The sequence below is a fragment of the Electrophorus electricus genome, chromosome 5 (assembly GCF_013358815.1).
Source record: "Electrophorus electricus isolate fEleEle1 chromosome 5, fEleEle1.pri, whole genome shotgun sequence".
In the NCBI taxonomy this organism is placed as follows: Eukaryota; Metazoa; Chordata; class Actinopteri; order Gymnotiformes; family Gymnotidae; genus Electrophorus; species Electrophorus electricus.
In genome coordinates, this window is record NC_049539.1 from 22,114,212 (window position 1) to 22,141,362 (window position 27,151).

At 40.2% G+C, this 27,151-nt stretch overlaps 3 pseudogenes; 2 read left to right on the top strand and 1 right to left on the bottom strand.

Moving 5' to 3' along the window:
• Positions 1-27,151, top strand: part of LOC118241459 — a 239,885-nt pseudogene that overhangs the window by 209,625 nt on the left and 3,109 nt on the right.
• On the bottom strand, positions 836-20,524 carry LOC118241427 (annotated as a pseudogene).
• On the top strand, positions 20,544-22,453 carry LOC118241369 (annotated as a pseudogene).

The window sequence follows — 27,151 nt, forward strand, 5'->3', positions numbered from 1 at the left end:
AACTTCCTGCACTAGAGAATGATCATTCAGTTCATTCAGACAGTGGAACAGATTGATGGATTTCTCTGTAGAGGGATTCTCACTGATTTTCTCCTTGATGTACTTGACTGTTTCCTCTTTGCTGGGAGAGCTGTTTCCTGTCTGTGTCAGTAGGCCTTGCAAAAGAGTCTGATTGGACTCCAGTGAGAGACCCAGAAGGAAGCGGAGGAAAAGGTCCAGGTGTCCATTTTGACTCTGTAAGGCCTTGTCCACTGCACTGTTGAGGAAGACAGATATTGGGGTTTTGAAAATACTGAAAAATCCAGCGTGTTTCTGTTGCAGCAAATTGGTGTTGGTGGAGATGAAGGAAATAAACACATATAAAGCAGCCAGAAACTCCTGAACACTCAGATGAACAAAGCTGAACGCCTTCCCCAGCTGTAGCTCAAACTCCTCTCTGAAGATCTGAGTGCACATTCCTGAATATACTGTCATTTCTCTGACATCAATGCCACTGTTTCTCAGGTCTTCCTCATAGAAGATCAGGTTGCCTTTTTCTAGCTGTTGGAAAGCCAGTTTTCCCAGTGCCAAAACATGTTTTTTCATGTGATTTGTGTGAGTCCTTTTTTGTCCTTTCATACTTCCTCCATACTTTTGGTCCTTGTGTCTGAGCTGAAAGATCAGGAAGTGTGTGAACATCTGAGTCAGGGTCTTGGGGATCTCTCCACTCTCTGCTTCACCCAACATTCTCTCTAAAACAGTGGCTGCAATCCAACAAAAGACTGGAATGTGGCACATGATGTAGAGGCTTTTTGACGACTTCATGTGTGTGATGATTCTGTTGGCCAGGCCCTGATCACTGATTCTCTTCTTGAAATACTCCTCTTTCTGTGGTTCACTGAACCCTCTTACCTCTGTTACCTGGTCAACACACTCAGGAGGGATCTGATTGGCTGCTGCTGGTCGAGAGGTTATCCAAAGGAGAGCAAAGGGAAGCAGATTCCCCTTGATGAGGTTTGTCAGCAGCACATCCACTGAGGTCGACTGTTACATCCCACGATCTCTCATTGTTCTGGAAAGCTAGAGGAAGTCTACACTCATCCAGACCATCAAAGATGAACAGAATTTTGTAGTTTGTATAATGTTTAGGTTTTAATTCACATGTTTCTGGAAAAAAGTGATGAAGAAGCTCCACCAGACTGAACTTTTTCTCCTTCAGCAAATTCAGCTCCCTAAAAGGAAGTGGGAATCTGAAGAGAACATCCTGATTTACATTTCCTTCAGACCAGTCCAGTATGAACTTCTGCACAGAGACTGTTTTGCCAATTCCAGCCACTCCTTTAGTCAGCACAGTTCTGATGGCTTTGTCTTGTCCTGGTAAGGGTCTAAAGATGTCACTGCATTTGATGGGTGTCTCCTGTGTTGCTGGTCTCCTGGACGATGTCTCAATCTGTCTCACCTCATGCTCATTATTGACCTCTCCGCTCCCTCCCTCTGTGATGTAGAGCTCTGTGTAGATCTCATTCAGAAGTGCTGTGGTTCCCTGCTGTGAGATTCCTTCATGAATCTTCTGACATTTGTCCCTCAGTTTGGATTTGAGCTTTCTGTGGCAAGCAGGGGCCAGTTCTGATAAAAGAGGAAGACAACAGAACACATTCTAATCTTTTTTAGATTCAGGTTCATTCATAAAAGACTCATTACAGGAGTTACAGGAAAAGAGATGCACAGATCGTTATAAATAGATTCCTGTTCATTCCTGCTAGATTGGGGATGAAACTTCCAGTAGTAAATCTTAGTCAATTCAAGGACTGAAAACCTTAAATTTCAAGCTTGACAGACATTGTATTATACATTATTTTGTTGATAATATTTACTGGTTATCAATAAAACCGAATGGTCAGTAGTTAGAAACCAGCTGAGGTTCCACCACACACACTGGTAACTATCACCTGACTGAGGAGATCTACAACGCAGACTGGACGGGGTGTAGAAAACAACCTGTGATCTGTGAGATAGGACCTGTGTTCCAATCTCAGTTACAAAGAATAAAGTGACACTTTCTTTTAAGTGATGCTTTTAACATTAAATAAACGCTCAAAAGACCCCCAGTAACACATCAGTGATGTAACAGAAGTGAAGCATCTGAAGACATTCAGTAGATTAATTAATTCAGTAGTGTTTTAATTAACTCTTTAAATAAAATCTGTTTATAATCTGATGAATTCAGTAGCTTTTCACTTTATTTGGAGTATCAAAGCTCATATCTGCAGATGTGAACTTGAGAACATATAACAGGAATAATACATACTCAACAAGATGTTATAGACATGCGGTTGACAGCTGGATTTTAACTGGATTTCGGATAGGGTTTGAGTCAGGATTAGGGCCAGGGTGAGTTAGGATTAGGTTTTGGGTTGAGTTTATGGTTAGATGGGCTGGTTTGAGGTCTGATCACTGGTGTCTGACCACTTGAACTATTCCGCTTGTGAGTAAACTTGATGGTGATTGTATCCAAACTTTCATATGATTCATTCATGAACATATACTCTGATACTCTGATACTCGGGGGGGGGGGGGGTATATGGACATAGAAAAAAAAAAGATCAACATCTGCCAGTGATTTGTGGTCAAATCTCATTAGTCAAATTAAATCTCAGCCCTAAAGAATAACAATGTATCCTCAAAACAGCATTCTGCAAACACATGATACATAGTCCAGCAGTTAATGTACTGTACCAACAATCAGAAGGTTGTCAGTTCACGCCCCACCACTACAAAGTTGCCAGTGTTAGGCCCCTGAGCAAGACCATTAGCTCTCAATTGCTTGAATTGTACTCAATTTTTTTTTTCTTCAATAAAAGCACCTGCTAAATGTGATAATGTCATGACCCAGAACTCTTACTGGTCAGTAGTGTGTTAGCGAGGTCTGTCCGGTTCATCTTCCTCAGGACGTGCAGTGTGATCTTCAGTGCCCCCTCTCTGACACTGCTCTGATCCTCCTCATCCTCCACCTGTCTCTCAGTGCATGCTGGGTAATCTGAGCTCAGTAGATTCTTAAATCTCTTCAGCTCATTCTTCACCAGAGAGATGATTTTGTCCTCCAGCTCCTGAATAAACAGTATCAGTAAAATTAGTGTTATATACAGATCTTTTTAACACAGGATGATCCATTAAACATGAGAGGGCTGAACTGAGGGGGATTGGGTGGTCATGTGGACAATATGGTTTATAAAAGAACATAAGCATCACATTAACTGGGCTGTATCTTAAAGTTTAAATATTAGTTAATTTTATAAAGTTATAATAGTTTGTGAAGTTTGAGTTTTGTTCATTATCAGTTAAATTACAAAAAAGCCATTAAAGTAAAGCATGAACCAGTAAACCACAGAGTCTCATCATGATCTGTGATCTAAACACACTCTAATGATAAAGACCCTTCCCTCCTCTCACACACACACACACACACACTTACACACCTTGAACACTGACTCCAGCTTTTCTTTAGAAATGTTTACAGGCTTCTTCTGGTCATTGTGGACAAACAAAACAAAGACTTTAATGGATAATCTACAGTTTATAAACATCCAAGTTAAATTCATGGTTGTGTACATGATGCTGATGATGATGTGATACACGGCTTCAACCCAAACACCGTACTGACAGTAGAGCAGAATAACCAGAGAAGCTGCCCCTGGCCCTCACTCTGGTGATGTAGAATAATGTTTATGTGAATGGTGCTTCACCGGTTACTGGGAAATGAACACAAGAAAATGAACACTGGAACCTAATCAATTATATGCACCCCATCCACACAGAACAGAGGGCACCAGAACAGAGAGAGAGGTGTAACAGAGCGGCTGTAGGGCAGCAGGCAGGATAATCAGGGGTGAAGCGTCCTGACGGCACTATCACATCACAACTCACACACACCCCTGCACTTCAGCAACCAAACCCCCCCCCTGCCCTTCAGCAACCACACATACCTCCCCTGCCCTTCAGCAACCACACACACACACACCCCTGCCATTCAGCAACCACACACACCCCCAAACACACCTGCCCTTCAGCAACCACACCCACCCCCAAACACACCTGCCCTTCAGCAACCACACCCACACACCTGCCCTTCAGCAACCCCGCACACACACCTGCCCTTCAGCACCCACACACACATGCCCTTCTGCACCCACACACACACACACACCAGCCCTTACACACACACACCCACACACCCTCCTGCCCTTCAGCAACCACACCCACACACCCTCCTGCCCTTCAGCAACCACACCCACACACCCTCCTGCCCTTCAGCAACCACACCCACACACACACCTGTCTGTCTGTCAGCCATACAAACATACCACACTCCTTTTCTCCTAAAACTAAAACACACCTGTGGTGAACCCCTCTTATTACTTTGACCTGTAGAATGGTGATATTGTTTACTTGGGTATGATTGTTGTAATATTGGGGGGAACATCACTCCCTCACACACTTGGAGGAACAAATCCACCCCACTTAGGAAACAATCTGAGTGTGTAATGTGTCACTCACCGTAGGACTGAGGTCACGGGTCCACTTTTGAGGTCAGGAGGATAATCCATGGACCCATCACTCTTCATAGACAAACAGCTGGGTGCTAGAATTGCTGCTCTCTGGCTCCCCCTCCTGATGAATAGTGAAAAAAAAAATCACATTATGGAACAATCAATTACAGCCACAACATTCTTACCCAATGAACTCCACCTGGTAACTGCACTCACTGGACACTTGATTAGAAACACCTGCCCTTCAGCAACCACACCCACACACCTTCCTGCACTTCAGCAACAAGAAACACCCACCCCCACACACCTGCCCTTCAGCACCCACCCCCACACACCTGCCCTTCAGCACCCACCCCCACACACCTGCCCTTCAGCACCCACCCCCACACACCTGCCCTTCAGCACCCACACACACACACACCTGTCTTTCAGCACCCACACACACACACACCTGTCTGTCAGCCATACAAACATACCACACTCCTTTTCTCCTAAAACTAAAACACACCTGTGGTGAACCCCTCTTATTAGTTTGACCTGTAGAATGGTGATATTGTTTACTTGGGTATGATTGTTGTAATATTGGGGGGAACATCACTCCCTCACACACTTGGAGGAACAAATCCACCCCACTTAGGAAACAACCTGAGGGTGTAATGTGTCACTCACCGTAGGATTGAGGTCACAGGTCCACTTTTGAGGTCAGGAGGATAATCCATGGTCCCATCACTCTTCATAGACACATAGCTGGAATTGCTGCTCTCTGGCTCCCCCTCCTGATGAATAGTGAAAAAAAAAAAATCACATTATGGAACAATCAATTACAGCCACAACATTCTTACCCAATCAACTCCACCTGGTACCTGCACTCAATGGACAATTGATTAGAAACACCTGCCCTTCAGCAACCACACACACACACACACCTAACCTTCAGCAACCATACACACACACACACACACCTGCCCTTCAGCAACCACACACATCATGGAGTTGTTCCTCTTCACACACACACACAGCTGGACACTGGAGATGCTGCTCTCTGCTCGCTGTCAATAGTTCATACACACAGTGAATCAACACTGAATCAATGCCCGATAAAACTCACATCAACATATTAAAAAATAAAAAGTATGATGTCAAACTTGAAACATGAAGTAAAAAAAAAAAAAGAAGATATAAAAATACAGATATCTAAAATAAAATATGTAAGCAACACATGTGGACGAGAACATATGTTACACACTCTCTCTCTCATATATATATATATATTAGTATACCAAAATGGCTCGTATATGTGCACTCTGTTTTAAAGCACAGGCAACTTGACCATCAACTTCTAAAGCATCAAATAACCCCAAATATCCAGCACAACCAGTACTTAACACACCCAATGACAAAGAAATTCAAGTGTAAAATCATCATCATATTTACATTGACTTATCAACTTAAATGTACTTGATTTAAAGACCTTCACTGCATATGGTGTATTAAGCTGTCGACAGCACATGTATTATACTAGTGATGCGTATGGCATGTAAATCTGTGGAGAGTTGAGATGTATTTATACAAGTGCGTTTATCCATGCAGTCTTCTCCAGAACTGTAGGTGGCAATGCAGGGCCAACAATAACCCCTAAAAAAATCAGAGAATGACAGTCTGACACTAATCACATATGACTCTCCACAAAATTCGAGAGGTGCAAATCAACACTGTAAAGGTCCAACATGCACAACAGGAAGAGGAGCAACCGCATCATTTCTGAGAGACACACACACACACACACACACACACACACACACACACACCCCAAAGACAATGAGTCAAATATAAACCCAGGCTGTGTCTGTAATGGTCTACTCACTGACTCACATTCCCCCACACAGACGGGTCTATATAAAACACTACGTAGGGTACGTTAATCAGACAACAAACAGAATCTATCAACACTAGTCTGTGATAGAAATATAAAACTATGACCTTTCATCACGGAAACTCTCTGGAACAAAGTAGGCCAGCGATGCAATCACAATATACAAGTAAGGCACTTCAGTGATAATTTATAGTTTGAGTTGTGTTATGTTATGTTGTGACTTTAATAATACCTAGCTCTACAGCTATGTCCATGTTCCCATTTTAACAGTAAAAAATTACTGATTGAAGTCCTGTAATGCTTATTTCTTCAGCACAGGATTTGTTTATTCTGTTTCGTTAACATTTTGTCACTGATGGGTTCAGCTGAAATAGTGATACTGAACCTTACAACATTTATGGAATTTAGCTGATGCATTTATCCAAAAGAATTTACAATTATGACTGAGCAACTTGAGCAACTGAGGTTAAGGATCTTGATCAGATACCCAACAGTGGAAACTGGGCAGTGGTGGGGTTGAACCAGCAACCTTCCAATTACAAGTCAAGTACCTTATCCACTGAGCTACAACTGCCCACCAAACATCACAGTCCCTTAATCAGTGTACATCAGTTATTCACTACATTTATGGTGCACTGCAGGTGGTTGTTTAAAAAACAACCCAACACTCATTTCCTCAGTGACACCTACTAGCCACTTTTGCTAACATCTTGGTAATGCTATTCTGTGAAACAACAAACTACTTAGCCTAGATATTATTCAGGTGGGTTATGCCAGGTTATCGATACAAATTATTTTTAAATATTTCAGAGAAATTACCGTACAACAATCAAAGAAAAAAAGATTGTCAGATAGAGCAAGTTGAGATTGTAATCAACAGTGTGTTTCAATAAATGTTTCTCTTTTCTGTTGTGTTCTGTAAGGCATTTCAAATTCAAATTTTCAGTTTCATGAATAAATCATGACATTTGGAAATAATTTATTAACAAAAGGCCAATATGTTTACTGGGAGAAATAATCACATGGGATCTGTGGGTTCACATGTACTCTGTAGTCTATGAAGTGCAGACCTATTTACTGAATTTTCTGTGTGGAACGTTTCATCTACGGCAGAAGGAAGTGTTGTGAAAGTAGATAATTATGATTATAGATAATTAAGATCAATAAAGTAAAATAAAGGAACAATGTCTCACATTATATTTATTAATATATATTTATTATTATTATTAATATTATAAAATATTAGTTGTCCTGTTTTTGGGGCTTCTTCTCTTCCCAAATTCATCAGTCTTGGAAAAGTTTAATTCACATAGTACACTTTTTGCTGTCATGCACAGGTGTTTTTACCATTATATAAATGTGTGGATGTACAGCACATCACTCCTGTCAGTAAACCAGAGGATCTCTCTCTACATACACTCTCTATATATTAATGTCACTATATCTATCCTACCTACTGCTCACTAGATGTCTCTCACTAGCCTATCACTCAATATGGCCTAACACTGAATCTCTCCATTTCTCAACTTCTCTCTCCTCACAAAACCCTCAAAGTTTGGGTGTGTTTTGTTGACTTATAAGCATTCATAGAGTTTGTGACTGAGACAGATGTGTGATCAGATTTGTTTCAGACACCGTCAGTCAAAGACAGGAGCGGCAGGTTCTGTATGACACCTGCAGAAACACAAGCTTCGTTTAGCCGTGGTCACGTGACATGGCTGTTTCTATCCACACTTCGGATCAGTGTTTCAAAACGCTGCGTTTCAGAAACTCGAAACAAGCGTAGAAACGTCAGTATTGACCGTCCGATCCCAAACTATAGTTATTAATACAGATAATTAACTATACAGGGGATCTGAACTGTCCACTGAGGATTTGGACAACACTAAAAAACGGCTGAAACTGAACAGAAAACTAACTGTAAAAAAACAGACGTTACAGCAGCAACTTTGAGTTTAGGCCAGAGGAATTTCAACTGGGAGCATTTGGAAATATCATTGACTAACTAAGACTTGAAATCGAGTTTTACAATATCTGACAATATATATCTGGCCCCTTTATTTTAAATATAGCAATGCTATCATACTGGGCGTTAGCCATTTTATTTGCGTAACTTCACCAGGACTTTAATCTTTACATTTAATCCACCTTTGGGTTGACCTACGAATTAACCTAAACACAGAACTATGTACTTACAAAACACGTTATTTAAACTGCACCGACATCGCATTTTTACAAATAGAATGAACTTACACGCGTTTAAAATATTTCACGGTATCTTCAACCCGCTCAACCTTCAACAACGGCGACTGTTCAGAAAATACTTGCGTTTTCTTGAGAAAGGTGAGACTACAGGAACACCTGTGGGTAAGTGGAGGGCGGAGCACATGTCAAACATTTTCGACTGAAGACAATTACACAACCGAGTTTTTATAACAGTCATTTTCATTAAGCCAATCAGCAGGCAAAGTTAGCTGTCCATCATTTTGCTGCAGCCAATCATACAGTAGTCTATACAGCCAATGGATTCACAGTCCCTCCTACACGGACTTGTTTTACGGCTGAGTAAATCTCCACTATGTCGGCACATTGAAACATGTCGGAACTTAACAAACCACTTTGTAGATCTAACTTACAGATGATTGTAATTTAGATAATCAGCCTCACAATAAGCATGTAAGTGTGTGGACGTCCATAGCATGTTGTGCATATGACAAATAAAGAATCTTCTTAATGGCTGAATGCTGTGTGTGTGTGTGTGTGTGTGTGTGTGTTTATTTGTTTGTTTCAAGTATTGTGGAACAATTTGTTTAGCTGTATTTGGTAAACCTGTATCAGAAAACTACATGGTGTGAAGAACACCGCCTAACAGTAAATGTGTATTAGCGTTGCAGGTTACATGACAGTTGATCGTTGACATTTTATATTAAATAAATGCCATGCAGAGGAGATAAAGATACAAGACAACGGTAAGAATACATAACAACTGCATTACTGGCAGTGCTCTTCCATTAGAAGAAGGAACCAAACACAGGTTCCTCATCATATGAAAACTGGAATAAAATATTAAGTGAGCTAACTACGATTGTGTTACGAATATGGAAAGCCAAAGTGGTCAAAATTCACCTCAAACGAAACGCGTTTTGTTTGTAAAATGGCGGGAAAAAAAGCGGCATTTTGAAAGTTTTATGTCACAAAGTACGGCGTTATTTTTCTCTATTTTTTATGGTTTACAGTTTTTGCAGCATATTTTACAAGAGAGAAAAATAAAACTGTTTGTATGTCAGTTTAAAATGGCGTAAAAAGTCCTCTTCCCTTACTTCTACTATTTTGTCCACCCTTCCTCACCCTGACTCTCTATCCTCTCTCTCTTTGGATACAGTTACAAATACTTTAATTTCTACACTTATCAGTGAATCTTCTGTGCCCTCTCTCCTAGACCTGCTAAGTCTTCCCCACCTGCCCCCTGGCTAACAGAAACACTTCAGTGCCACAGGAGAGAACTAAGGACTACAGAAAGGTGGTGGAGGAAATCTCACGTAGATTCAGATCTTAGCTCATACAAGTCTCTCTGTTCCAAGTTCTCACTGGAAGTAACATCTGCAAAGTCATCCTACTACAGAGAGAAATTCGAATCATCAGCATTTGATCCATGCAAGCGCTTCACTATTTTTTCTTCTCTACTTAATCCTCCCCCTCCTTCCTCATCTCTTACTCCAGAGGATTTTATCACCTTCTTTGAGGAGAAGGTTGCAGCAATCCGCCAGTCCTTTTCCTCTGCTCTCACTCCTCCAACCAATGTGCATTCCCCAGCATCTACCACTCTGACTTCTTTTTCTCCTCTCTCCTCAGATGAAATTCTTCAACTCCTGACTTCCAGCAATCTGACTACATGTCCACTGGATCCAATTCCTTCTGTTCCAGACAATCGCAAGAGATCTGCTTCCTTTCATCTTTCATCATCAACAACTCCTTATCTTCTGGATATGTGCCTACTGCATTCAAAACCGCCAGGGTGGTACCAATCCTCAAGAAGGCCACACTTGAGAGCTCCAGTGTTACCAACTACAGACTAGTATCACTTCTCTCTTTCCTCTCAAAAGCCCTTGAACAAGCAGTTTATAATCAATTGTCTCTTTTTCTCACTCACAACCAGCTGCATAATACCAATCAGTCTGGCTACAAACTGGCAGATTCTACAGAAATGGCCCTCATAGCAGTGACTGAGAAACTTCATTTTGCTAAAGTTGCCAAACTGTCATTTGTTTTGAGTCTTCTAGACCTTTCAGCAGCCTTTGACACAGTGAACCACAATGTTCTTCTCTCTGTTCTCTCCAGGCTTGGTGTGACTGGCTCTGCTTGGAGATAGGACTGAAACCATCTGGAGGGACGGTCCTATCAGGTGACATGGAGAGGATCCACATCCAGACTGTATACACTCTCCCCTGGTGTTCCACAAGGTTCAGTATTGGGCCCCCTTCTCTAATCTTTGTATACTCATTCTCTTGGTGATGTAATATCTTCTCATGGTTTCTCCTACCACTGCTATGCTGATGACATAAAATTATTTCTTTCTTTTCCACCCTCTGACACACAGGTCTCCAGACGTGTATAAGCATGCTTAACTGACATCGCGTCATGGATGACAGCCCACCACTTGAAGCTCAACCCTAAAACCAAGCTTGTGTTCATTCCAGGTACTCTCACCCCTTAGCATAACCTCACTGTTTCCTTTGAGAAGTCCCTGGTATCACCATCCAAAGCTGCCCGTAGCCTGGGCATAAATTTGGACAACCAGTTGTCATTCTCAGCTCTTGTTCCAGTCTTGCAGATTCCTCCTTTGTAACATACAAAGGATGTGACCCTTTCTCTCACAGGAAGTTGTCCACGTGCTTGTGCAGTCTCTTGTGATCTCAAAGCTAGACTACTGCAACTCGCTACTTGCTGGTCTTTCTCTAAGAGCCATCAAACCTCTACAACTTGTCCATAATGCAGCAGCACGACTGGTCTTCAATCTTCCAAAGTTCACATGTTACTCCACTGATGCGCTCCCTTCATTGGCTCCCTGTAGATGCGCACATCAGATTTAAAACCTTGATGCTTGCCTACAAAGCCAAAAATGGTCCAGCCCCTTCATACATGAGGTCAATGGTCAAAGCCCGATCCGTACCTAGAGTACTTCGAACCTCAAGAAAGGCTCGGCTTGAAATCCCTCGCTTTAGGTCTTGTGGATGATAAGCATCAAGACTATTTTCTGTCCTGGCTCCAAGATAGTGGAATGAACCCCCACTTGCTGTCCATACAGCAGAGTACTTTTGTAAGTCGCTCTGGATAAGAGCATCTGCTAAATGCCATAAAAGTAAATAAATAAATGAAAAAACTACTCAACAAACAAAAAAAAAATTAAACAAAATAAACACTTGATAAAGCTCCTTCCTCATTTCTCCTGCTCCTCTTTATTAAAACCCATCCACTGCATTCATGAGACTGCTGAACATGTAGGCCACACCTCCAAAACTGAGGCACAAAGGACGAACCCTCAGACGAATCATTTGTTCTGGCCATACATCAAGGGATACGTGGACTTGGCTGCCACAAGGAGCTCAAGCCAGTACTGCCACAGTGCCTGTGTTAGATCGTCCCAGTGCACACCCAGGATCCTACCCGTCCTCGGTCACATGCCTTCCTCAACTGACCATCGTCACTCACTCATCACTCACATCCAGTAATACTGTTATCAACACCAATGTTCTCGGTTAATTCATTGCATAATGACTCTAATTTGGACAATACTCTTGTAATAGAACCATTAGGAGCAGTATTGTTTGGAATAAATGTACAACATAACTCACCAAACATAACACAAACACCCCTCGTTCAGCCAACAGCATATCCAAAACCACATAATTTGTCCAAGTCAATATTGAGGAGGCTGGTAACTGTTCAGTAATAGCTGACAAAGCAACATAGGTGTACTTAATAAATCGTTGTTGATTGTAATAAATATAGTTAATCCAGTCAACATTCTTATTAACCCACCAAAACAAGGAAGACTCAAAACCTGCTTCAGTCTGATTTCTAGACTTAAATTCATCTGGTGCTCCCATAGAAACCCAATGACATCTATGCATATTTTATCATCTCAGTTACCTAATACCACAGCACGCTTTTGAATTGGATGAGTTTGGATTCCCTGTGTTTCAATCAATAAATTACTTTAGCACTTTAGCAATCTGCCTGAAAGTTGCCAAGAAGTGCTCACTGTCATCATCTGGAGTTAAGGGATGCAGTTTCTGAAGCCCAGTGCTACTCTCTGCTCCTCATCACCTCCTATCTGAACACCGACTCCTTCTTCAGCATCATCCTCACTCTGTCCTTGCTGGTCCTCCTGCTGCTGCAGCTGTCAGACCTGCTGCTGAAGGTTCCTCCATCACTATTCTTGTCCTGAGCTGTCTGTAATTCCCTTGCTTCTCAGGATCATATCCCACCTTTTCAAATACCAGTATCCCACCAAATAATTCCAGCTTCTCTTTGGTTACATTCCAAGTGGATACAAAAGAAAATGTGTTTATTGGCTCCTAGTGAAAAAAAAAAAAAAAAAAAAAAAAGATAAAACAAAAATATTCAAAAAGGAAAATTTAGTATTTACAAGTATTTACACTAAATAACACTTTAGTCTGTGCATGTTAATCACATCACTCAATAAATTGCATCAATAAAGTCTGACCAAACAATTCCTGTGTGTGTTAATTTATATGCACACATATATAAATATATACATACACAGCATATGTGTATCTCTAATACAGAGTCCATATGAACACCGTGGTGGAGAGTAGCTCCATCACATGGTGAAAAGTTTCACTTCACTCTGGCTCCAGAGCTAAAATGCTAACAGCTCCCCTGAGGTGTTCAGAGTCAAAAGATAAAAGACAGACCAGCTGAACTGGTTTCTGGTAATGAAAACTGCTGTGTGCAAATTCCAAACTGTTATTCAGAACTTGAACTGAAGCCAAATCATCTGAGTGCTCATTCTTTGTACTCCCTCAATTTCTCTCTCTCTCTGTCTCTCTCGCTCTTTGTCTCCATCTCTCTCTCTGTACCCCTGCTATCTCTCTCTCCATCTCTCTCTCTCACACAGATATGTGACAGCAGCACTACAACATGATGGATCTCTCTCTGTCTCACACAACACATGTTGATAGAAAATGTTTCATTCTTTTCAAGCAGCTAAACTGGTTTCTGGTGATGACAAGTGGTTGTGTCTGAGAACCTAAACAGAACAACCTGCTACTCTGTTAGTGTAGTGACCTGAAGTGCTGAATGAACACCTACACTGTTAGTGTAGTGATCCGAACTGCTAACATTACCCATCCAATGTTATCTAAACACTTGTACAGTGATGTTAACTCCCGCAGTATTAATACACCTATTACAGTATTCATAGTGTTTACATATTTGTATTTGTGTCTGTCTTGTGCTTATGGTTGTTTCTCTTGTTTTCTGGATCTGCTTCCATGTTTGTTGCTGAGTCTTCTGTTCCCACCATGTCTGTTTCTGTGAGGATGTTGTATAAACAAACACTCATAGAGAGATATGGTATAAACACACCCACAGACACAAACACACACACAGAGGGAGAGTGACATGAGGAGAGTGTTTAAAACGGTGAATACCAGGAAGGTGATGGGACCAGACGGTATCTGCGGGAGGGTCCTCAAAGCCTGCGCAGATCAGCTAGCCCTGGTATTCACCGACATGTTCAATCTCTCCCTGACGCTCGGTATCGTCCCGTCCAGCTTCAAGCGGTCCACCATCGTCCCCGTCCCGAAGAAACCTCGACCCTCCGACCTCAATGACTACCGCCCTGTCGCCCTCACATCAGTCGTGATGAAGTGCTTTGAAAAGCTAGTCAGAGACTTCATCACATCTTCACTGCCAGCCTCCATGGACCCACTGCAATTTGCATACCGCCACAACCGCTCCACTGACGATGCAATTGCACATCTGCTCCACACTACACTGACTCACCTGGACGAAGAGAGGGGAAATTATGTTAAAATGCTATTTGTCGACTACAGACTGCATACATCCCTGTGCGACTGGATCTCCAACTTCCTAACAGACAGACCACAATCAGTACGAGTGGGCAACTGCGCCTCATCCACCCTCACCCTCAGCACTGGAGCTCCTCAGGGTTGTGTCCTAAGCCCCCTGCTCTACTCACTGTACACCTACGACTGCACAGCCACTTCCAGCTCTAACATCATTGTCAAGTTTGCTGATGACACCGTTGTCATGGGTCTGATCTCAGACAACGACGAGAGGACCTACCTGGAGGAGATTAAACACCTGGAAAACTGGTGCCAGGAAAATAATCTCCTCCTAAACGTCAGTAAGACAAAGGAGCTGATCGTGGATTGCAGCAAGAAGCAGGTGCGGCACTACCAACCTGTGAGGATCAGTGGAACCACGGTGGAGAGAGTAGATAGTTTCAGGTACCTTGGAGTTCACATCTCGCAGGACCTGTCCTGGTCCTGCCATACCAACTCCCTGGCAAAGAAGGCTCGTCAGCGTCTTTACCACCTCAGACGCCTAAGAGACTTCAGACTGCCCTCCAAGGTACTGCTGAACTTCTACACCTGCACTATCGAGAGCATCCTCACGGGAAACATCACAGTCTGGTTTGGGAATAGCACCAAGCAGGACAGACAAGCACTCCAAAGGGTAGTGCGTTCAGCAGAGCGCATCACTCACACGGAACTTCCTGACCTGCAGACCATCTACTACAAGCGGTGCCAGACCAAGGCCAGGAAAATTGTGAAGGACCCCACCCATCCCAACAATAGACTCTTCTCTCTGTTGAGGTCAGGGAGGCACTTCCGCTCCCTGAAGACCAAGACAGAGAGGCTGAAGAGGAGCTTCTTCCCACAGGCCATTCGGGCCCTGAATCAGGGAAACTGATAAACTGTGGGGACCACCACCACCATGTAACATGACTGTATATCTGTACATCTGTATATATAGATTTATACTCAATTACCCTGTTACACAACAACTGTAGATATGTTATTATACAAAATGGATCTGTACATTCTGTAGATTGTGTACATATATACCCAACCATATACATTGTACATTGTGTATATAATCATAATATACATATATTGTACATACATTGTTAATATATTTTTGTACATACATAGAATATATATATATTTATCTGCATATATATATTTTTCTCTATGCACCCCTGTTTCTCTTCCTCAGTTTGGACAGAGCACTCTCCACCATTTCACTGTGCGTTATTGTACATTGTGTATATAATCATAATATACATATATTGTACATACATTGTTAATATATTTTTGTATATACATAGAATATATATATTTATCTGCATATATATATTTTTCTCTATGCACCCCTGTTTCTCTTCCTCAGTTTGGACAGAGCACTCTCCACCATTTCACTGCGCGTTATTGTACATTGTGTATATAATCATAATATACATATATTGTACATACATTGTTAATATATTTTTGTATATACATAGAATATATATATTTATCTGCATATATATATTTTTCTCTATGCACCCCTGTTTCTCTTCCTCAGTTTGGACAGAGCACTCTCCACCATTTCACTGCGCGTTACACTGTGTATGACTATGTATCTGACGAATAAACCGAACTTGAAACTTGAAACTTGAATATGGTATAAACACAGACAGAGAGGGAGATATAGTATAAACACACACACATGGAGATATTGTATACACACACACACACAGAGGGAAATATGGTATAAACACACACACACAGGGATATTTGATAATTATAACAAGACAAGACTTGTTCTTCTACTCTTGTGATGTAATGAAATGTGCTCATACTGGTTTGATTCCTTCTAAAGAGAAAAACGTGCAGCTAGATTATTGTTCAGACAGAAACTGAGAGTGTGTGTACAGGTGGACTCCAGTGAAGAAACAGAGAGTGTGTGTACAGGTGTACAGGTAAAAACTCAGATTGACTGTCTCTTGTTCAGTTAATTAATACAGATGTCACTGATGTTGCAATTATGTTCAAATGTATTATTGAACTACTGAATACATTTGTTCTAAAGTACAGTCTGAAGTTCTGTAGATCACATAAGAGTTAAACACAGCACAGTGCCTCTTGAAACTGTCCCATTCATGGTGATGAAGAGAGGCTTGATCATTTGTGGAGAGAGTCATGGTCAGATGATTCGTAGGGCTGGTGAAGAGAGTCACAGTAACTTTTCTTCATCACAATCCTGCCCATTGTAGCCAACATTCAATAGTTACCACACAGGAATCTGGTTTGTTTCACAGAGTCAACCAGTAGTTGTAGGAACAGCTGATGGGTGTTTTTGGTGCTTGAGAAATGTTATCCAACTTGTTCTGTTTTTACCTCTTAAATGCTCACTGAGTCGAGAATCGAAGGGTGAAGTTTCAATGACCAAATAAGATTTGATTCCACTTATTAGCACAATCAACCATTTACATTTCAGATACATTTCAGTTCAGTTTTGTGCTAATGTTCAAATTATTTCAGGATGTTAAAGGTGTGCACTGTTTAAATGTAATGACGTGTAAACTGCAACAGACAGATAAGTTGAGAGAGAACTCCAGAAAACTTATACACCTTACAGCAGTTTGATTTGATCAGTTTCTCTTGTGTTGTTTTTAGAATACAAGAAACAGACTTGTATCTATTTATTAAGGTCCTTTTCGTGATCATTAAACATTGGGGATGTTTTGTCTTCTTGGGGAATTATTTTCTTTTAAGAGTACAATAGTTGGTGGAACAATTGGTCCTTAATGGGTATCACGGCTGTGAGGATCAGCTCAACCTCGTCAGGTGCAGTATTTAACGTTTTTTTCTAGGGACATGTAGAGTTGCTTTGACATCTTTATCTCACTCCTCACTGTGACGCTGCTAAAACTGAGACTTTAATTTTGAGTTATTTGGATACTTTTCCCCTGATGTGTTCGGTCTTGATTTGCTGTATATTTTATGTTCAGCCATATGTGTGTGGCTGCAATTATTATTAGCAACTCCACATTTAAGCTTATTTAAAAAAAAACAACAACAACATCCATGACAACATTTTTCAAAATGTATAAAGGTATAATAAAAGGTGTAATAAAATATGAAGTTTTAGAATTTATTCTCATGAATACATTATACAGACTAACAGTATAGTAGCTGTTAAAGGAGTAAAGCAATGTGTGGTCTGCTGGACAATGATACCAGTAGAATCTTACATGCACTGATAGTCATATATTTTTTAAGAATCTGACTTTGCCCTTAACACTTGAACTAAATGTAGATTCAGTTATTAATATTTAACATGTTCAGGTGAAGTTACTGTATGCAGATTTATTAATGAAAATCTCTGACTTTAAATCACACTTATCTTCCCTCCATTTGATCTGAACGTAAAACCTGAGCAGAACGTTGGTAGAAAGCTGGTCAATACGCAGTTAGATAACTCGCCACAAGATGGCACTAATGTAACATGTGATTACAAGTGTCAAATAAATGTGGGAGTATATGTAGAACACTATATCTAAGAGTTCCAGAAGAAGGGAAATAGTGTCATCAACCAGAAACACTCACACTGCAGTGACATCAGGTTCATTATAATCAGTGTTTCAGTGTCCTGCTCCTACTATTGAGGGATGAACCGTTGACAGGGAGCAGAGAGCAGCATCTCCAGTGTCCAGCTGTGTGTGTGAAGAGGAACAACTCCATGATGAAGCATTGAAACTCCAGCAGTGGAGGAGGAACCTCTGACCCAAAGTGAGGAGCTTTCCATCAGCACTTAATCTGAGGAAACAGGAAGAGGGAATATTCAGGATAAATGAGATGTAGTAAAGGATGTAATTACTCAACACTTACCGCATCTTCATTAGGATAAAGACAGCAGAGTCTCCAGCACACAGCTGTGTGTCTATAAAGAGTGACTGGTCCATGATGAACCCTCCTGAATTCAGCAGTGGACCTGTGCCCTCTGACCCAAAGTGACTGACACATTACAGACTCAGACATTATTGTAGGTTTGGAAGGATGGAGGGGTTCTTTTCTGTCAGTAATGTCTACTCCATTTTTACAATTTTAAGATAATTTGTTAGGTGTGTTAATGATGATCAATGAGTTATGATGACAGTCACTGATTCCAGTTATACAACACCTCCTTTTAATGATAACCTGTATGACACAGTGGGCAAATTAAAAGAGTTAAGTTCTCTGAGAATGAGTTCTCTCATTAAGTGATATGTGTACTTTTTAAGTACTTTTCCATAACTAATAGGGAAACAGAACACAGTGAGGTGTTATTTGCCACTCAGCTGGGGTTGTGTAACCTGCACTCTGCAGTACACACCAGAGGAGGGTGAGGTGCCATATGGTATATGGTGTGTCTGTATTATGACCTGTTATGCCTGTGTTAAGATGTTAATAGGAAATATCATAATAATGTCACAGTTAAATCCTACTCACCTTTAGCCCCGCCCACCTCTAGCTCCACCCCCATCTGCAGTGTGTACCACTCAGCATGCATCTTTCACTTTAACTTTGTATCAGTCTGTTCCTCATTAATGTCCAGTTCTCCATCACTATCCAAGTTCATTTATTCCAGTGCAAATGTCTGTTAATATTTTCATTAGTACTTAAATTTTTCTCCTGATTTTCATTTTGACTTGATGTGAATTATTTTCACTGTTTTTATCATCACCAGCTGCCTGTCTTTGAAGAGTAACAACTCTATGTTTGATGCTCCTGGATTCAGAGGTGGATCAGTTCTGACTGACCCCAGGTGAGACAGTGATGTAGATGTAGTGCTAATAGACTCTGACTAAGTCAATAAATATTCAGTAGGAGAGACATTAACACTGACTGTAAGACAATAAATATGATCTCACTAAGAGCGAAACTGACTGTAAGTCAGTAAATATCATCTCACTAAGAGAGACACTGACTGTAAGTAAATATGATCTCAGTCACAAAGACACATACTGATTGTAAGACAGCAAATATCTCACTAACATTGAGACACTGACATTGACTGTAAGGCACCTGAAGGAATAAAATGAAATGCTTTAGTCTTGTAAACACCTACTGTTAATACCTCTATATCACCACTAAATGTCATCTTATACCTACCCAGAGCTTACATGATTCCTACTGTTAATACCTCTATATCGACATTAAATGTCATCTTATACATACCCAGAGCTTACATGTCTCCTCACCTTGAGACCTTGAGGAATCTTCATCTATCTAAGTGGGTGCCAGTGGAGAGGTTTCTGCAGATTCATGTGTCTATGGTGTCTGTATTTTGTCTGGGTCAGAACAGACGTGTTTCTTTGAAATGTGTTTGTGACTTGATAGAATAAAGCACACTGTCTTCTCTGGGCTGTTTGTCCCTGAACTACTTTCCTAAGAGAGGATAAGAATGATTATATTTTTTGATCATATTCTAATATTAAATAATACACATTATTTGATCAGTCCATAAATATAAAATATATTCTAATTTTTCTAATACTAATTTTCTCATTTTTGATGATTGTGTAGTCTTATTATTAACATCATTACTGTATGAGGTTACTGACTGTTGGTGTATATATGCTCTCAGTCTGACTGTACTACACAGTGTTATGATGTGTGTGTATTTCTCCATCTCTTCCTGTCTCGTATTCTATTATTACTTATCCATGTATGCCTGTATTTTTCCATTACTGATGAATCTCTTCTCTTCCTCTCATCCTCCTTTTCTCCTTTGTCTCTGTTAGCAGGGGGAGGGATGACCTCCTCCAGGTGTCCAGGTGTGGAGTGCATGATGATGATCTCCTCCAGGTGTCCAGGTGTGGAGTGTGTGAGCAGGTTCTGACAGATCCTGTCTCCATCACCTGTGGACACGAGCTCTGTAGACAGTGTATCAGCAGCTTCTGGCACCAGTCTGCTCCATCAGAAGACTTTGCCTGTACCCAGTGCAGAAAGAGATCCAGAACCGGTCCTGTTTTACACCCACACAAAGACATGGAAGAGTCCATACAGCAGGACCCTCAGACACCAGTGGACGATGTCCTGCACATAGTCTTACACACACACAAAACCAGCATGAAGAACAAGTATGAGAGTTTATTTGAGGGACTCAAATCACAAGAGAATAAAACTCTCCTGAACAGGGTTTACACACAACTGTACATCATAGAGGGAGAGAGTGAAGGAGTGAATGAAGAACATGAGGTTTTGCAGATGGAGAAAACACTCAGGAAACAACTGGTACAAGACACTCCAATCAACTGTTCAGACATCTTTAAACCTGTACAAGGTCCTGAAGTAGACGTGGAGGAAGAGAATAACAGAGCTGTGATGGCTGAAGACACACAGAACCAAAAGAAGATAAAGGCCCAGAAGTGCCAAAGCTCAAAATTGTGCTGACTAAAGGCATTGCAAGCATTAGGAAAAGTGTTTCTGTGCAGAAGTTAATTCTGGACTGGGCTGAGGGAAAAGCAAATCAGGATGTAGATTTCATGTTTGTGCTTCCATTCCAGGAACTGAATCTGATTAAATGTGACCAGTACAGCCTGCATAGACTCCTATGTGACTTCCACCCTGAGATAAAAGACCTTGACCCAAAGATACATGATGTGAGCAAAGTTGTGTTCATCTTTGATGGCCTGGATGAAAGCAGAACTCAACTGAACGTTTCCCAGTGTACTAAAGTATCTGACATAAGCATGACATCATCAGTGGGTGTGCTGATGTCAAACCTCATCAAAGGGGAGCTGCTTCCCTCTGCTCTTATCTGGATAACCTCCCGACCAGCAGCAGCCAATCAAATTCCTCCTCAGTACATCAACCGTGTGACAGAAATACAGGGATTCACTGACCCACAGAAGGAGGAGTACTTCAGTAAGAGAATCAGTGACCAAGACCAAGCTGAGAAAATCATCTCACACATAAAGACAGCAAAGAGTCTCCACATCATGTGTCATATACCAGTCTTCTGTTGGATCTCAGCCACTGTGCTTCAGGAAATATTAAAACAAACTCATACAGAAATCCCCAAAACTCTGGCTGAGATGTACATACAATCCCTGCACACACAGATAAACATGAAGAATGAGAAATATGAGGGGGAAAAGGAAAGAGATCAAAAGAAACATCTAGAATCCAACAGATCCATGATTCTGAAACTGGCTAAACTGGTTTTCAACATCTGATGAAGGGAAACATGTTGTTCTATGAAGAGGACCTGAGAGACTGTGGAATTGATGTCACTGAGGCCTCTGTGTACTCTGGGATCTGCACTCAGATCTTTAGGGAGGAAACTGTGCTTTACCAAAGGAAGGTCTACTGCTTTGTACATCTGAGCTTTCAGGAGTTCCTGGCTGCTCTCTATGTGTTTCACTGCTTTATCAGCAATAACATAACAGCACTGCAGGATTTTCAGCTACAGTCCAGTTGCAGATCTGAGAATGTTTCTCTCCATGAGCTGCTGATCATAGTAGTGGATAAAGCCTTAAAGAGTCAGAATGGACACCTGGACCTTTTCCTCCGTTTCTTGCTGGAGTCCAATCAGAGACTTCTACAAGGCCTACTGACACACACACACAGCAGCCCGGAGAGCATCACGGACATAGTCCAGTACATCAAAGATCAAATACGAACAGAGGACCTGCCCCATGAGAGATCCATCAACCTGTTCCTCTGTCTGTCTGAAATGAAAGATCAGCCAGAGAGTTTCAGGACTATGTACAATCAGAGAAACACTCAGGAGAGACGCTCTGGACAGTGTTCAGCACTAGCCTACATTCTGACCTCAGAGGAGGTGCTGGATGAGTTGGACTTGAAGAAATACAACACATCAGAGGAGGGATACAGGAGACTGATCCCAGCTGCTACAAACTGTGGGAAGGCTCTGTGAGTGTTTAACTATTATTTATTTAATAATTTCTATTAGTAATTGAGTACTGATGGCTAAATCTGTCATTCAGTCTCATGGAAGAAGCCTCATAGCTTTAGAGTTGATAGCCTGGATTAGCTGTTCCCAGACCTTTTTTATTTGGTGTCCCTCCATATTGTCCAGTATTCCCTCAACTCTCTCACTCCACAACACACCACAAGGTGGCAAAATAGAACCAGCAAAATCATTTGATGTATTTTAATATGAAAATATCCCTTAGTTTTTAAATATTTTTTACATTTTTTTTTTTTTACATTTTTGTCTCTTCCCTCTTTCTGTCAGTGTAGCCCAGAATGTGATTCACTTACAAAGGCTTTTACTAAACAACATTTTTACATTTTACTAACATGACATATATATATATATATATATATATATATATATATATAGGGAGGTATGTGTCTGTGAATTAAAACTAGTCTTAATGAGTGTTAATGGGAGGTATGTGACTATGCATAAACAGTCAAGGTTCTCACTATTTTCTAGAGATCATTTTCCAGGACTTTTCCAGGACATGATGATCTAGCTGGTATGACAGACAGGGATCTGTTCATACACTAATTTGTTCCTCTCTGTAATGATTGTCAGTCCCATCTGCCTTGGTGCAGAAGAAGGCTTTGACTGGCAGCAGATGTAATTTTTGCAGTCAGCGAGCAGATGGGTTTCCATTTGTGTATGCAGATACACTTTCACTTTCACTTGTATTAAATGCAATCAAGATCCATCTCTGACCACTTCTGACTGTGGTTTGATGATCTGATTACAGTGGGTCTTGGTTGTTTATGCCTTTAATTTCATGTGGTAGAGGGCAGTCCGAATGTGATGTGATCAATACGTTCTGTCACTATATCTTAGTTATCTCATAATTTTAACTGTTACTTTAGTTTTAATTCCTTGTATGCAGTCACATCACTTTTCTAATAATCTATGTGTTGTGTAGTAATACTTTTATAAATTACCCAAGATTTGTTGACTCATTAATTAATATTATAGATCTAATTATTGTGAGGCCCGAGTTTCTGTTTAACAAACTTGCTCCAGGCTCTTTCAGACATTGATTAGTTCTGTCTAGTTCTAGTTCTTTGTAGCTCTTTTTTATTGATTTTATTTATATAACAAAAAGTGAATAATAGGTAATAATACGTATTAGAGATTAATTTAATTAACTGTGTGTTTTTTAATTCAATATCTCTGATACTAGTTTGTTTAGACTGACTTGCTTGTTTTCTTGTTTTCTTTCTCAAGCTGTTCAAACCATTTCTGTGAAATTTGATTTCTCAGACCCTGTTTAAATTTGCTTTTATCTGTGTTTGCAGACTACATAACTGTAATCTCGACACAGATTTGTGTAAAGCTCTATTTTCCACTTTGGCATCATTAAATTCCCCCCCTGAGAGAACTGTTTATCAATATCAGCAACCAAAAGATGAAGAAATGAAGCTGCTTTCTGATGGGTTGAAGAGTTCACATTGTAAACTGGAGATACTCAGGTGAGCACAATGTAAACTGGAGATACTCAGGTGAGCACAATGTAAACTAGAAATGCTCAGGTGAGCATAATGTAAACTGGAGATGCTCAGGTGAGACACTGTAAACTGGAGATACTCAGGTGATCACAATGTAAACTGGAGATACTCATGTGAGACACTGTAAACTGGAGATTCTCAGGTGAGCACACTGTAAACTGGAGATACTCAGGTGAGACACTGTAAAGTGGAGATACTCAGGTAAGCTTTCTGTCAGTTCTTTCCGGAATGAAAAATAATATTTTACAAACAAAAACCTGAAAGAATATTTTATAAAGGTAATATTAAAAAATACTGTAGTAAGAGGCCAATTGTTTAACTTAATTTGAACTCAAAATATTGGAACTTAATTAGGCTAAATAATAAAAATTAAGGTGTTGTAACAAGGTTAGAAGCAATTAGCAATTACAAGGCAGTTATCATTATAGGTTCAATTATACAAATGTAAAATCTAGGCTGGGTGAAGTTAATACATTGGACAAGTGCAATGTTGGTGTTTGAAATTAAACATGAAGAATGTAGAAGCAACATAAACTGGGCTTGAACTGGCAACCTTCTGATCAAGTCAAGTTCCTTAACCATAGAGCATTGAGTTTTTCATAATTATTTTTTCATTTGTTTTGTCTGCAAATTTTCCTGTCTTTCACTATTTATTTTTTATCACTTGATTGTTTAGTCTACAGAAATTATACATGTATGCAATTCATGTAAAAAAATAGCAATTAATGAATAATTATTGTTAACAGAATGTTGTTTGTTATTTCTATGTGCCTTAATTTCACACAGTTTTAACACTAAACTTATTTTCTCTGTCTTTGCAGTCTTACAGGCTATAATCTCACAGCATACAGCAGCAAAAGTCCCTCCTCTGTTGTGACATCAGCAAAGTCCTTCCTGAGAGATCTGCACCTCAGCAATTGTGACACTCAGGATTCAGGAGTGGAGCAGCTGTCTGCTGCACTGAAGAGTTCACACTGTAAACTGGAGATTCTCAGGTGGAATTTCTGTGAATTTATTACTGAATTCAAAGTTAAGAAAAGATGGAATAGTGATGCATGATGGGATAGTGATGTATGATAGGATAGAGATGCAATATGGGACAGTGATGCGTGTTGGGATAGTGAAGCATGATGGGATAGTGTCATATGATGGGATAGTGATGCATGATGGTACAGTGATGTGTGATGGGATAGTGAAAGCATGATGGGATAGTGATGTATGTTGGGATAGTGAAGTCAACTGTGCCCTGGATGAATGTCCGTATTATCTCAATTTCAATAAATGAGTCTTAAAGTACTATAATGAATGAATTAATTTACCATTTTCTTCATTGTTTAAGGGTAGAGTTTTCTGCAGTTCTCCTTTCTGGTGAATAATTATAAATTAAAATAATGGTCTCTAAATAAATATAACAAACAGCGATGTTGAAAATGAAACATAAAGTCTTAGAGTACAACTGAAGAACAGTTAAACTTGAATCACAAAACAGTTTTACATTCCAACTGGAGAACAGTTAACCCCCTTATGCACCAACGCCCCCTAGCGGGCCAGCGGGTGAGCCCAAACGGGCATACTCAAATAAATTACTTGATAACATCAAATATTCTTAAAGTACAGTACATTTATCAACATAACATTTCTTAGGACTAATACAAATACCTGCTTACCAATTTTTAGTCATCTACATGCATCCGTTTACCAGAAATTTAATGCTGAAGACACCGTGTTTTTCAGGTAAATTTCCACAAAAACGTGCTTGCCTTTTTAAGTTGCCTTTTAAAACATTCTTCCGGTATAGGATAAGTTCAGATTTTGTCATAGAAAATTCAATTACTATCAAAACAATTGTGTGACATGTTAAGTGTTAGTGAAGTTCTTTAATTGTGTACTCACTTCTTTGCGTAAAAACACGCGTTCAGTTCCTTCGTAAGCAACTCCAAAATATGCAAGCCTTTGGTTAATTCAAAATGCACGTTACTGACACAAAAGTGTTCCTGAATAGAGCATTAGTCCCCCCTTATTGATTTCTATTGGCCATTGCAGTACCATTGTCTTGGAGTGACAGCAATTCTCACCTATGTGTGAAGGGGGAAGGGGAGGGGGTGGTGACTATCACCAGGTGTTTCCAAGTGTTTCTAGGGCAAGCGGCATGATTGGCAGCTGTTTCATCAAATAAAGGAGGGTTAGAAAACATAGACCCCTCATTTGCCTTATTTAGTCATCCCTTTAAAGCGCAAAACAGTCTTAGACTACAACTGGAGAACAGTTAAACATAAAGCACAAAACAGTCTTAGACTACAACTGGAGAACAGTTAAACATAAAGCACAAAACAGTCTTAGACTACAACTGGAGAACAGCTAAACATAAAGCACAAAACAGTCTTAGACTACAACTGGAGAACAGCTAAATATAAAGCACAAAACAGTCTTAGACTACAACTAGAGAACAGCTAAACATAAAGCACAAAACAGTCTTAGACTACAACTGGAGAACAGTTAAACATAAAGCACAAAACAGTCTTAGACTACAACTGGAGAACAGTTAAACATAAAGCACAAAACAGTCTTAGACTACAACTGGAGAACAGCTAAATATAAAGCACAAAACAGTCTTAGACTACAACTGGAGAACAGCTAAACATAAAGCACAAAACAGTCTTAGACTACAACTGGAGAACAGTTAAACATAAAGCACAAAACAGTCTTAGACTACAACTGGAGAACAGTTAAACATAAAGCACAAAACAGTCTTAGACTACAACTGGAGAACAGTTAAACATAAAGCACAAAACAGTCTTAGACTACAACTGGAGAACAGCTAAACATAAAGCACAAAACAGTCTTAGACTACAACTGGAGAACAGCTAAATATAAAGCACAAAACAGTCTTAGACTACAACTAGAGAACAGCTAAACATAAAGCACAAAACAGTCTTAGACTACAACTGGAGAACAGTTAAACATAAAGCACAAAACAGTCTTAGACTACAACTGGAGAACAGTTAAACATAAAGCACAAAACAGTCTTAGACTACAACTGGAGAACAGCTAAATATAAAGCACAAAACAGTCTTAGACTACAACTGGAGAACAGCTAAACATAAAGCACAAAACAGTCTTAGACTACAACTGGAGAACAGTTAAACATAAAGCACAAAACAGTCTTAGACTACAACTGGAGAACAGTTAAACATAAAGCACAAAACAGTCTTAGACTACAACTG